The sequence below is a fragment of the Cherax quadricarinatus genome, chromosome 22 (genome assembly GCF_038502225.1).
Source record: "Cherax quadricarinatus isolate ZL_2023a chromosome 22, ASM3850222v1, whole genome shotgun sequence".
NCBI lineage: Eukaryota > Metazoa > Arthropoda > Malacostraca > Decapoda > Parastacidae > Cherax > Cherax quadricarinatus.
This window is the reverse complement of record NC_091313.1, coordinates 10,880,877-10,896,090: the sequence shown is the minus strand read 5'-3', so window position 1 is coordinate 10,896,090 and position 15,214 is coordinate 10,880,877. Positions and strand designations below refer to the sequence as shown.

The 15,214-nt window shown below is 41.1% G+C and overlaps 1 protein-coding gene across 1 annotated transcript in view; it reads right to left on the bottom strand.

Moving 5' to 3' along the window:
* The window catches only part of LOC128689792 (acetylcholinesterase), a 53,089-nt gene that overhangs the window by 13,248 nt on the left and 24,627 nt on the right, over positions 1-15,214 (bottom strand). The window lies entirely within an intron of this gene.

Sequence of the window (15,214 nt, the reverse complement as noted above, 5' to 3'; positions counted from 1 at the left end):
GAAGGTGATGGTAGGTGTGTGGTGGTGATGGTAGGTGTGTGGAGGTTATGGTAGTTGTGTGGAGGTGATGGTAGGTGAGTCGAGGAGTTGCTAGTTGTGTAGGGGTATTGACAAATATATGGAGTGGTGTGTGGTTTGTAAGTGTAAGAAATCGTGCTGTGAGATGTGTTGTGGAAAATGAGATGTGATGGCAAGAGAGAAGGGTAGTTAAGGAGAGAAGGTAAGACAAGCACGGTCTCAGTCATGGCTTGAGAGGGAACACACTCTTGACCTTTCCTCCTCATTAAGGAAGTGGCATGTGAGTGAGGTGGGAAAGGCTTTATAACGTCGTGTACACTACAACACTGAACATTTAATGAAAGCTTTAAGTAAGCTAGCATATTATGATATTTTAATTAGCATGTGCAGTTGTAATGAGTTGGGAATGATAAATTGGTTTATCCAGATTTCTTGATCATTTGTTTATATTTATTGATCACCATAAACTTGGCTTTAACAAGGAACAAATGGAGCTCAGGCAGAAGTAAGACTACAGTCCATGTGGAACACCAAGAACAATGTTGCAAACTACGTGTCGATGACATACTAGGACCAGCTACGGTTACCTTCGTCTTCTTAACTAAACGGACCGAGTGGGTGAATGGTGCAGGTCCCTTCCTTGGTGACGTCACTATCGCATGCGCACTCACCTCCCTCCCCTGTCAAAGTGAACCGCTCAGTGGGACGGGCCATGCATCAAGCGGCCTCCAACACTCACTCGAGATCACCATCGACCTCCAGCACTCACTCCAGATCACCATCGATCTCCAGCACTTACTCTAGATCACCAGCGGCCTCCAGCACTCATTCTAGGTCACCATCGGCCTCCAGCACTCACCATCCTTATTAATACTATTCCTACGATAATTTTGCATACCACAGTGACAGGAAATCACGCATTTCTGTAACTTAGATTGAGCAAGACGAGTCTTTCAGGCGATTCTAGACAGTTGGATTAAATCATGTCACACCAACATGACCTTCATAGATATTAAGATCTAACCCTGAGACCTTGAGCTGTGGGAAACACTTGTACTGAAGCCGATGAAACATTGCGACAAAAATGGTAACAGTAATACATTAACATTGAATATTTAACGACTGAGTTATTTGAAATACATTATTTTTGAAACACTCAGTGTTAGCACTTAAGTGTTCAGAGTTATTGAAAACAATTCATTCGAGAGTTTGAGAATCCTAAAAGGAAATATTTGTCCAGAGAGATGTCTGATGCCGTTGGAAGGTTCTTGACTGGAGCTACTCTTCCGTTCCTGGGATCGAATATGACTGCTGTCCGTCCTCCAAGGTAATGTGTGCCTGTACGGGTGTAGCGCTCTAATTTTAGATGAATCCCTCATTACTTTGGTTAATTATATTAAGGTCAACTGAGGTTAACAACCAACTTTCATAATTATGAAGTAAATATTCCTCAGTACCATACAAACTTACGTCATAATAAAATTCATGTAATTTTTTATACTTCAGACCTTTGGAATCAGGATTTACAAATTTACTTATTAACAATTTCAAAAATTTGGAAACATATTTCACTTTAAAATTGATTACAAGGAAGCCTGGTTTATTACTGAGTCATGGGGGACGGTGACCCCAGAAATGTACTAAAGATAAGCTTCAGGTTACTAGGCGGAGTGTCTCCTTTGATTATCAAAAGGAGGATCGAGCCTCGTCTACTCCTAGCGCCTTGTTTACTGTTCCACATTAACATAACAACAATATTCTGAATTGATAATTTTTTAGTGGGAAATTTCTAGTTGACTGCACGGATGACAGGTGTGAGTGAGCGAGCGAATCTCAGGAGACTGATCTCCTGAGACACCTGACAACCTGGTACCTGGAGGTGGCTGAACGCCCTGTCTCTGGCTTCCAGGCGTAAAATGCCATTAAATGGAAGGAGCATAATAAATGCAGGTAAACCTTTACTGGTACAACGGTTCACTCACGAGAGGACTTTATCAAGTACATAAGAGACTCGACAACAAAGTTTCTTAAACAGTACACTCGGCGACTGAAGTCAGGAATTAGAGCATCAGAGAAGCACTGCAGGAGGCCTACTGGTTACGAGATGGTTCAATTTACCGACAAACATGAAATAAGACATCAGTGCAGTGTTGGAGTGTTCTGTTTTCATGCCCACGAACGAGTGGTATTGATCAATAACAACACTGCTACTAGCCAAGGACTCGAACCCATGCTGCTTTGGCCTTCCTCATGGTGGGCGAAAATTCATGACGCCTTAATCCACTGGATCATACAATCCTTAAGATTAGCGCATCCAGCGGAACTGGATGTTGTACTCGCTACCCAAGGACATACGATGGTGTCCTTGGGTAACGAGTACAACATCCAGTTCCGTTGGATGCGCTACTCTTAAGGATTTAAGGATTGTATGGTCCAGTGGATTAAGGCGTCATGAGTTCTCGCCCACCATGAGGCAGGCCAAAGCAGCATGGGTTCGAGCCCTTGGCTAGTCGCAGTGTTGTTATTGATCAATATCACTCGTTCTTGGGCACAATAATATATATATATATATATATATATATATATATATATATATATATATATATATATATATATATATATATATATATATTATATATTTATATGTACATAATACTTCACATTATGAAATAAGGTAATGTTGACTGAATGACTGATAAGACTGAGAAAACCATTCATAGCGAAATGTTTCCTCAATAAAATATCCTAACATTGCACATATGTCTTACTTCTCAGGAGGCCTACTGGCTCATGTTATATTGTAAGTTTGTGATGTTCTAAGATGATATGTGAGATGGGGGGGGCAGGGAGATCATGATACTATTCAGATTGATGAGGTTTGAAAACTGAAGACTCATCACGTCTGCGTTTAACTCCATCATTATCATGTAATAACAGTGCAGCTCTATCCCACGGTGTTACACACAAGAGTTACTACCGTTCTCAGTTATGTATGCATACTATGTTCTCGTAGGTATATGAGAAAACTTCTGAGAATTTCTCCAATGTAAACTTCGTCACATCCCCCACAAAGGATACTGTAAACCTCTGCGTCTTCATGTGAAGTATTGGGTGTGGAGGAACTAATAATGTCTCCGATTGTCTTAGAAGTGCAGTAAATACACTTACATGGTTGTTCAGTCTACGCAACATAGACTTGATGAGTCCTGCAGTGCAGGTGAAACTTTTTCTTAAATAAGGTCCACAGTTATTGCTTGTGTGTCTTTATAAAGCATGAGAGACTATGGTGGCAAGCTTCACTGTCTGTATTCTTTCACCAGACCTCAGTTGTTCAAAGTACTAATTTAAAAAGCGTTGTTATCGTATTTTCTTCGTATTCGATAAAGCCTCCCCACCCAACCCCTGTGCTGAAACGTTATGGCACTAAAGATTTCCGTGTATTCAGTGCCTTTTTATCCACCTGATTTCTAGAGCTGGCTGAGGGCCTAGTCCTCGAAGGTAACTGAGAACCTTTTCTCCGAAAGCAGCTAAGAGCCTGGTTTCCAGAGATTTCTGAGAGCCTAGCCTCTGGAGGAGGCTCATAGGCTGGTCTCTGGAGATGGCTGAGAGCCTGGTCTTTGGAGGTGGCTGAGAGCCTGGTCTCTAGAGGTGACTGAGCGCCTGATATCTGGAGGTGGCTGAAAGCCTGGTCTCTAGAGGAGACTGAGAGGCTGGTCTCTGGAGGTGGCTGAGAACCTGGTCTTTGGAGGTAGCTGAGAGCCTGGTCGCCGTAGGTCTCAGGTAGATCTTTCGTGAGGTGGAGCACACTAAAGGTTGCTGGGCCACCCTCCACGCCCTAACCCGCTACAAGGTCTTCCTTCTCCCTAGTCAGCGCTGTCACTGTAGTTACTACAGTCACTGCTATCACTGCAGTCACTGCTGTCACTGCAGTTACTACAGTCACTGCTGTCACTGCAGCTACTACAGTCACTGCTGTCACTGCAGTTATTACAATCACTGTTGTCACTGCGCTCACTGCTGTCACTGCAGTCACTGCTGTTACTACTGTCACTGCAGTGACTACAGTCACTGCAGTGACTACAGTCACTGCAGTGGCTGCTGTCACAGCTGTCACTGCTGTGACTGCAGTCACTGATGTTACTGATGTTACTGCTGTCACTGCAGTTTCTGCAGTCACTGCTGTTACTTCAGTCACTGTTGTCACTACAGATATTGTCGTCACTGCAGTTATTGCTGTCGCTACGCACACATGTGCTGTTAACTACGTTTCGACCAAGTACAGTTCCTCAATAATAGATGTATTTCAACCATGCAGAGGTGCGGTGATAGCGGTGTGTTAAACCTACCAAGGTTCTAATGACCTCACCGGACATAACACTCACTTGCAAACACACACACACACACACACACACACACACACACACACACACACACACACACACACACACACACACACACACACACACACACACACACACACACACACACACACACACACACACACACACGCCAGGGCTCCCTCAACCCCACAATTCTCCCCAAACCACAGTTTTAGAAAAGAAGTTGAAGGTTTGGTATACGAACGCAAATGGAAAAACAAATAAATGTGAGAAGTAGCATGAAAGAATCAAGGAGATGTCCTCAGACATTATAGCAGTCACAGAAACGAAACTCACTGGAACGATAACAGACGCAATCTTCCCACCCGGATATCAGATCCTGAGAAAAGATAGAAGGAGCAGAGGTGGAGGAGCTGCACTGCTCATTAAAAACCGATGGAGATTTGAGGAAATGGAAGGAATGGACAAAATTAATGAAAGGGATTACACAGTAGGTACATTTCAGTCTGGGGGACATAAGGTAGTCATTGCAGTGATGATAACCTACCACAGAACTTGAGGAGGCCAAGAGAAGAATATGAAGAGAGCAACAGAGCAATGGTGGACACACTGGCTGAGGTGGCCAGAAGACCTCACACAAGTACAGCAAAATTACTAGTTATAGAGATTGATTGGGAAAACCTGGAGCCACATGGGGGTCCCGAGACATGGAAAGACAAGATGATGGATGTTGTACTGGAAAACCTTATGCATCACCATGTTAGGGACGCTACCAGAGAGAGAGGGGAGGATGAACCAGCAAGACTGGACCTCTTGTTCACCCTGAGTAGCTCAGACATCGAGGACATCACATATGAAAGGCTCCTTGGAGCTAGTGATCACGTGGTTTTGAGCTTTGAATACATAGTAGAGTTACAAGTGGAGAGGGTAACATGAGTAGGATGGGAAATGCCAAACTATAGAAGGGGGACTACACAGGTATGAGTAGGAGGTTCAGGGGGAAAGAGAATTGGTAGGAAAGTCAGTAAAAGAAGTGATGAACAACATAACAAAGTGCTAGGAGGCAGAGGAAAGGTTTGTTCCAAAGAGAAACAGAAAAAATGGGAAGAACAGAACAAGCCCTTGGTATACCCGAAGGTGTAGGGAGGCAAAAACTAATTGCAATAGAGAATGGAAAAAGTACGAAACACAAAGGACCCAGGACAATCAAGAGATTAATCGAAGAGCCAGAAACGAGTATGCACAGATAAGGAGGGAGGCCCAGCGACAGTACGAAAATAACGGCATCAAAAGTCAAGTCTGACCCAAAGCTGTTGTACAGCCACATCAGGAGGAAACCAACAGTCAAGGACCAGGTAATCAAGCTGAGGAAGGAAGAAAGGAGGAGAGTTCACAAGAAATGACCACGAAGTAGGTGAGGAGCTCAACATGAGATTTTAAGAAGTATTTACAGTGGAGACAGAAAGGACTCCAGAAAGACAAAATAGGGACGTACATAACAAACTGCAAGGAGGCAGATGAAAGGTTTGTTCCAAAGAGCAAGAGAAAAAATGGGAAGACCAGAACAAGCCCTTGGTTTACCCAAAGGTGTAGGGAGGCAAAAACTAAGTGCAATAGAGAATGGAAAAAGTACAGAACACAAATGACCCAGGAAAATCAAGAGATTAGTCGAAGAGCCAGAAACGAGTATGCACAGATAAGAAGGGAGGCCCAGCGACAGTACGAAAATAACATAACATCAAAAGTCAAGTCTGACCCGAAGCTGTTGTACAGCGAAATCAGGAGGAAAACAACATTCAAGGACCAGGTAATCAGGCTGAGGAAGGAAGGAGGGGAGTTCACAAGAAACGACCACGAAGTAGGTGAGGAGCTCAACATGAGATTTTAAGAAGTATTTACAGTGGAGACAGAAAGGACTCCAGAAAGTCAGAATAGGGAGGTACACCATCAAGTGATACACGAGCAAATGCTGGATGAAATACACATGTTGCATGCAATGAGTATGTACCCTTTATTCGTAGCATGTGAACACACTCATAAAAAGCTACCTTCTCAACCAGCAAACCAGGTCACTAAGGGTTTAATGATTTTGGGGCCCCATCGTCAAATCAGCACCTAGGTTCAGCCAATCATATTGTGGAACTGGCAATTGTGAGGACGACGTGGATACCACTCACATTCTCATCCTTGTCATTTTCACCCAGCTGCTGGTTGAACATCGTTGCTCATTCTATCTCCAGGCTGTGTCTTTGCCTTTGCTTTACGGTGTTCTATACATATATTTCCAAACTGTGTATATTGTACATACTTGTAAATACTTATAATCGCACTTGGTGAAAGAAAATATAATTCAAAGTCATTCAGCTGTGTTTGTTCTGCTCCTTGCTTCCCTTTACACCCAGGATAACGGGCCTTATTGTTCCTGGGTTGTAATAACACAACGGAGGAGGAGGTGAAGAAGCTGCTATGTGAACTTGATACCTCAAAGACGGTGAGACCGGACATCTCTCCGTGGGTCCTTAGCGAGGGATCAGAGTTGCTGTATGTGCCACTAACAAAAATCTTCAACACATCCATTGAAACTGGGCAACTATCCAAGGTATGGAAGATGGCAAATGTAGTCCCAATGTTTAAGAAAGGAGACAGACACGAATCATTAAACTAGAGACCTGTGTCACTGACATGTATAGTATGCAAAGTCATGGAGAAGATTATCAGGAGGAGAGTGGTGGAGCACCTAGGAAGACACAAGCTTATAAACGACAACCAGCACGGTTTCAGGGAAGAAGAATCCTGTGTCACAAAATTACTTAAGGTTTATGACAAGTTAACGGAAGTAAGACACGAGAGAGAGGGGTGGATAGAGTGCATTTTCTTGGACTGTAAGAAGGCCTTCGCATAACAGGAAAGGCACTGCATTGGATCAGAGAATACCTGACAGGGAGGCAACAACAAGTCATGGTACGTGACGAGGTGTCAGAGTGGGCGCCTGTGTCGAGCGGGGTTCCACAGGGATCAGTCCGTGGACCGGTGATGTTTTTGATATGTGTGAATGACATGCCGGAAGGGAGAGACTCAGAAGTGTCCTTGTTTGCAGATGAGGTGAAGTTAATGAGGAGAATTAAAGCGGGCGAGGGTCAGGCAGGACAACAAAAAGACCTGGACAGGTTACAAGCCTGGTCCAGCAACTGGCTCCTTGAATTTAACCCCGCCAAATGCAAAGTCATGAAGATCGGGAAAAAAGCAAAGAAGATCGCAGACCGAGTATAAGCTAGGTAGCCAAAGACTGCAAACCTCACTCAAGGAAAAGAATCTTGGGGTGAGTATAATAACGAACACATCTGAGGCGCACATCAACCAGATAACTGTTGCAGCATATGGGCGCCTGGCAAACCTAAGAATAGAGTTCCGATACCTCAGTAAGGAATCGTTTAAGACTGTACACCATGTATGTCAGGCCCACATTCGAGTATACAGCACTAGTTTGGAAACCACACCTGGTCAAGCACGTCATGAAATTAGAGAAAGTGCAGAGGTTTACAACAACACTAGTCCCAGAGCTAAGATGATTGTCCTAAGAAGAAAGATTAAGGGAAATCGGCCTGACGACACTGGAGGACAGGGGGGCAGGGAAGACATGATAACGACATATAAAATACTACGAGGAATTGACAAGGTGGACAAAGACAGGATGTTCCAGAGACGGGACACAGAAACAAGCAGTCACAATTGGAAGTTGAAGACTAAGATGAGTCAAAGGGATGTTAGGAACTATTTCTTCAGTCATAGAGTAGTCAGGAAGTGGAATAGTCTAGCAAGTGATGTAGTGGAGGAAGGAACCATACATAGCTTTAAGACGAGGTATGATAAAGCTCATGGAGCAGGGAGAAAGAGGACCTAGTAGCGATCAGTTAAAAGGCGGGGCCAGGATCTATGTCTCGATCCTTGCAACCACAAATTAGTGAGTAGTAATAGGAGAGTACACACACACACGCACGCAAGCATGTACAACAGGCCTAGTGTCTAATTTACATGTACCTGGGACACAATGGTAACTAACATACACACACATACACACACACACACACACACACACACACACACACACACACACACACACACACACACACACACACACACACACACATACACACATAAGTAACATGAGCAACATTACGTCACAGGCAGGTATCTGACGTCAGCAACACCTGAGGAGATACAGGTGTGACGTTTGTACCTGCACAGCTGTCAGCCAACACGAATTCTACTGTCAGTGCAACAGTGAGTGCCGAAAGGGTGACGGGGCCATAGTGCCATGCTCACACACTATCCAAACCTCTAACATACTGACTTACCTTTATACACTCCAGGTTTCTTATTTAGCTACCAATTTTCAAATATATATATATATATATATATATATATATATATATATATATATATATATATATATATATATATATATATATACAATTTATACATATAATATATATATATATATATATATATATATATATATATATATATATATATATATATATACATATATATATATATATATATATATACATATATACACATTGTTGATAAATGCATAGTTAACAAAGGTTAAGAAAGACTTGAAATTCTTCATCAATATATTTTACTGCATTATTATCAATATTTCTGAAAACACTGTTAGTGCTCTATAAAATTTAAAATATTTAGGACATTGAAAATACGTTATAAATTTTCTCTCTTTTTTTAATAATGATTCTTTACCAGGGACTGACCACCTCAGAACCACTTCCTCGAGGTTAATGGACTAATTACATCATCTTTACATCTGCACTGCTTCTGATGGCTCCTGTGTAGTCGACAGAAGAAGCCTACTGTCTAATGTCAATATTTTGGACGGACATTCCAGTCTCTTAATAAAGATGTTGAGCTAAAGAGGAAAGAATCTTTTGTGTTGACAAATTCAAGTTTAATATTTTTGGATAGTATTTCTAATAGACTAGTCAGACACGTGTCGATAGTAGACGAAAAGTTTCCTATATAAAGATAACAAACTGTTGCATAAGTTTCTTACTCATATATTAGAAATACTTTCCATAAATATTAAACTTGAATTTTTTAACACAAAAGATTATTTCCTCTTTAGCTCAAAATCTTTATTAAGAGACTGGAATGTCCGTCCAAAATATTGACACTAAACTAGAGACATTAGACTTTAAAACTATTGGTAGTGCCAAAATAAAGTGAATACAAGATTTCTGAGAATTTGACATAATTTACAACATAAAAGTGAACTTAATAATACTGACTCAGGAATTAAGGTGTTCACGTTAAAACAGCTGTAATATATCTTATGATATATTTTGTTTTGATGTCATTTATCTGCCATTATTATTGTTGTTGCTTTTACAGTTATTATTATTGTTGTTTGTAGTTAGTAGTCGCCTGTTTCACGACGGAATAAACATGGTCTCATGTTTCCTTCAACTTTTAAAGAAAAATCAATTTGGGATTTTAACGATTGTCATAAAATTATTATCCTGGCTGTGTTTTCATATGAAAAATGATGATAGTGACAGAATTTTTTGACAAAACATTTGATGATAATGCAGTGTACTATACACGTCCAAGACAAAAGTTAAGTCTTTCTTATTTCCTCTAAATATATATATATATATATATATATATATATATATATATATATATATATATATATATATATATATATATATATATATATATATATATATATATATATATATATATATATATATCTTTACACCTCATTTCATTATTAGTTGTTCAGTTTAAAGATAGTTTTATGTTTAATGTTACAGTGTCATCCTTGTAGCTGAGTAAGGGCAGGAGGAGGCCCATTTAAATGTTAATACGTAAGCATGCACATATGTTTTAAAAATTAAGTAACAAAATAACATTTAAGATAAAAAGTTATATGTTTATTAGATTTAATTGGTTTTACTATATATATTGAGAGAGATGAGGCATATATACGCAAAAAAATTATATGAAGTACCTTAAGGAAAAGACATATTATGAGACTCATAAGCTGTGACTGGCGACATATTGAGTATTTTTTGGTATAGGACAATGTTAAGAGCCAGTTAGAAGAGGGGAAAACTTGTGCTCCGTCAACAGTATAGGACTGCCAACGCTAGCTGATGCTAATTAACTGAGTAGAAAAGGCAGTACCGTTCAATTCACACACATATGCACACACACACACACACACACACACACACACACACACACACACACACACACACACACACACACACACACACACACACACACACACACACACACACACACACACACACAAACACACATGCACACATGCACACACATGAAGACAATATTCATGAAAGCTTACACATACATTTCAACGTCAGCTTAGTTTTTTATCCCCGTAGATAAAATGAGACAGACACAATGCTGCCTTCGTACACATCGCTATACCACGCATGTCCTAACACGTCCGTCTTAATCTATACTTTACACCTCAACAAATGCGTGTTATTTAACCTACCACAAACATCTGCTCGTTATTATATACCGTAATTAGCTTAAAATACGTGTGATTTAATGTATTATGTCCTGTTAATTACTAGCTCCTGATGTATGCCACGTGTCCCTCTGTGCTGGGAGGCCAGCCACGCGTGTACTAAAACACGTGTCCCTCTGTGCTGGGAGGCCACATACGATAACATGATGATGATGGAACAGGAGGTGGTACCTTGATGCTACAAAGGGCTCTTGATCCAGTGAAGTGCGGCTTTCCTCTTCTTCCTTGTATCAAATCTCATTACCACCCATTCCCAAGTCACTTGATGATTCATACGGGTTTAGGTCAGCCTTATGAATCATAATCATAATTTGGGATAAAGGAAAACAGATAACTAACTGGAATAGGTTTAAATAGGTTCGGAAGCGAGAAAAGAACCGATAGAAAAATTATTTATTTTGTTTACAGACACGTCTATCGTCACGAAGGCACTGGACAGGCACCTAAAGTCAGTACCTGACCAGCCCGACTGTGGTTTGTACGTCAGATTGCGTGCGCCCAGCAGTAACAGCCTGATTGATCAGAACCTGATCCACCACCGGGCCTGGTCTCAGACCGAGCCGCGGGGGCGTTGACCCCCGAAACCCTCTCCAAGTAAACTCCAGGTATACATAAACATAAGCCTGTAATGAAGTCTAATTTATGCAGGAAAACCAAAACAATGAATGTTTACGTTATCCTCTAAACTAAACAACAATCCTTATTATGCTACGGTTTATCTTTATTAGAAACAATATTAGCGATTATCTTTATCAGAGATACTCTTCATTAAAGAAAATGATAACTGAAACGCGGCAATATGGTTCCGTAGACCTTATTAAACTTTGAGACGTCCGTAGAAACCTAGTGTATTCCTCCAGCACGTGCCTCTCCTCTGTATTATATAATGTCATGCTAGACAGCAAACTAAAAATATTTGTTCTTATAGAATTTACCAATTAATGTGCTTGTAACACTATCAACAAGGTGCTAGACGAAAGCACCTTGTTGTGCCAGAAAGAGTACCTGGAAGCACGCTAACTCAGCAGGTATATACCTGAGAGGTAGTTAGGGAAAAAGGAGAGCTCTGTGAAAGGTTGTTTTGAGACAACACGTAATAGACCCCACAAGAAATGAAAATGCACTAGACGTGCTATCACGAACAAGGAGGGACTAGACAGTCTCAGCTGCAACGTACTCCGGTCACAGCCTCACTCAGGTACAGTCAAGATTATATTCATGTGTATAGAGCATAAGACATCGCCATCCTGACGGGATGCTGAGGAAATTTAATTTCAATAATCAGAGAACGGACTGCCTCCTCATACCTCGACGGAGTGTATTCACCGAGAAGGTCCCCTCAAGGGAGGTTCTTTGACGCTGGTGAGGGGCTCTTGATCTAGGGAACTGGATCTGTGCTCAGGTTCCCTGAATTGAGCCTGAATACCTTTCATCCCCCCCACATGCGCTGTATAATCCTACGGGTTTAGCGCTCCCCCATGATTATAATAGTTATAATAATCACCGAGAAGGTAGACAAAAACAGGATGTTCCAGAGATGGGACACAGCAACGAGGAGGCTGAAGACTCAGATGAATCAGAGGGATGTTAGGAAGTATTTCTTCAGCCATAGAGTTGTCAGGAAGTGGAATAGTCTGGAAAGTGACGTAGTGAAGGCAAGATCCATGCATAGTTTTAAGATGAGGTATGATTAGGTTCATAAAGCAGGGGGAGAGAGAGGACCTAATAGCGACCAGTGAAGAGGCGGGGGACAGGAGCTGAGACTCGACCCCTGCAACCACAATTAAGCAATTAAGTGAGTAGGTGAGCGCACACACAGAGATTATCTTAACGGGATGTCTGCTGCTTACTTTGAAACACAATGATTCTCATCCCCCACAGCGTAAAACTATCTGCGGCTCACCTTATAAATTCTATACACCCAGCCTCCGACCTTCGAGACAAAGCGATCGATAGCGCCACCCAGGAGAGGCAGCCGTAGCTATTAACGAGGGCAGAGGAAAAAAGAATTTCAACACTGCAAAAGTTACCAGCTCCTACAGGCCAGCCACGGACTAGAGATGTTCCCCCCATCATCATTGACTAGGATGCTAGCTGACTGAGACAGCAGCTTCATAGAAAGAATTAGCTGATCGTTGATGCGGTTAATAAGGACACCAAAACAGAGATAACACAATAACTGCCAGCCTGTACCGAGAATGTATTGTGTTGAGACAAATCATGTGCAAGTCATCATGCTGGAGACAGCACTACCAACGGGAAAATAAGTTTACCGAAGAAATAACACAACACTGGAAGACGTGCATGAAAATTTAAGAGTCAAGTAGACGTGTTACACCTAAGTGTAGACGTGCTACACATCATCTCCACTGCCACCTACCATTGCTAACGTTATACTTCGTGTTAATCTTTCAACACTCAGCCTAACCTTATTTTTCTTCGCTAATTTTATTATTAAATATTCAGTGTTAATTTTTTAACGCTTTCCTAAATCTACAAATTCTACTTTAATTATAAACAGTTAAACTAAAATAACATAAGTCAGTATAGGCAACTTTCAAATCTGCACAATTATAATTGACGTAGCCAACATCCTCACTTGACTGGTCAGCCGGAATATTATTACCACACAGGCTAGGAGGAGAGCACTAAATCCGTAGGAGTCATGCAGCGCCTAGAGAGAATGGGAGACTATGAAGATCGATGCAAAGGAGCGGCCGTCAGGTTGAGATCGTTGGATCAAGAGTTACGCACTACTCTTGAAGAATAACTCATGGACGCCTTAACAGCCCAACACTGACTAGTTACGCCAGTCACGTCAGTATTGTCTTCTCTCAGAGTAACATAACAGTAACAACAGTGTCTTCTCTCAGAGTAACATGACAGTAACAACAGTGTCTTCTCTCAGAGTAACATAGCAGTAACAACAGTGCCTTCTCTCAGAGTAACATAACAGTAACAACAGTGTCTTCTCTCAGAGTAACATAGCAGTAACAACAGTGCCTTCTCTCAGAGTAACATAACAGTAACAACAGCGTCTTCTCTCAGAGTAACATAACAGTAACAACAGCGTCTTCTCTCAGAGTAACATAACAGTAACAACAGTGTCTTCTCTCAGAGTAACATAACAGTAACAACAGTGTCTTCTCTCAGAGTAACATAGCAGTAACAACAGTGCCTTCTCTCAGAGTAACATAGCAGTAACAACAGTGTCTTCTCTCAGAGTAACATAACAGTAACAACAGCGTCTTCTCTCAGAGTAACATAACAGTAACAACAGTGTCTTCTCTCAGAGTAACATAACAGTAACAACAGCGTCTTCTCTCAGAGTAACATAACAGTAACAACAGTGTCTTCTCTTAGTGTAACGTGACAATAAGATAGCGAACAATTGTTTCTGTTTGTGCGGCATTATTAGTCACTCTGCTACTGCAGCATTATTACTAGATATTCTGCTGGTCCTGCAGCACTAGTAATTTGCTGTTCTGCTGCTGTTGTTGCTGCAGCATTATTAACTAGGGACTCTGTTGCTGCAGCTATATTAACTAGGAACTCTGTTGCTGCAGTTTTATTAACTAGGCACTCTGCTGCTGCAGCTTTATTAACTAGGCACTCTGTTGCTGCAGCTTTATTAACTAGGGAATCTGTTGCTGCAACTCTATTAACTAGGCACTCTGTTGCTGCAGCTTTATTAACTAGGGAATCTGTTGTTGTTGTTGCAGCTTTATTAACTAGGCACTCTGCTGCTGCAGCTTCATTAACTAGTGACTCTGCTGCTGATGCTGCACCTTTATTAACTAGGCACTCTGCTGCTGTTGCTACTGCCACTCTGCTGCTGCAGAAATCTTGGAAGGAGACTGTTTGTACTGTTACAATAGTTCCGCTCTCCCAGAGTGAGTATGATAGCTCTGTCCTCTCGGTTAGAAATCAAGGTTTTCAACTGTTTAAGATCAGCTGCATATAAAGCACCTTTAATATCAGTGTACTTGTGTAAACTAAATAAGGAAAGTCTTACCTATCTTTGTTGTGACTTAATTTGTATGTCTTAACTGATTTTGTCTAAGGAAGTGTTGATGCTGAAATCTGTTTTTTTTTCAATTGTTTTTTGTTCTCTTTTTTTTTAACGTTAATCTAAGAGGTTGTTAAACCATTGATAAACTACTAACCGGTTCTATATTTCTTATAAACAATAATTTTGCTCTGTTAATCTTGAATAGTAAGACTGGTCGACCTCACTCATATCTCTTATAGTACTTACCATTATTACCATTGACCC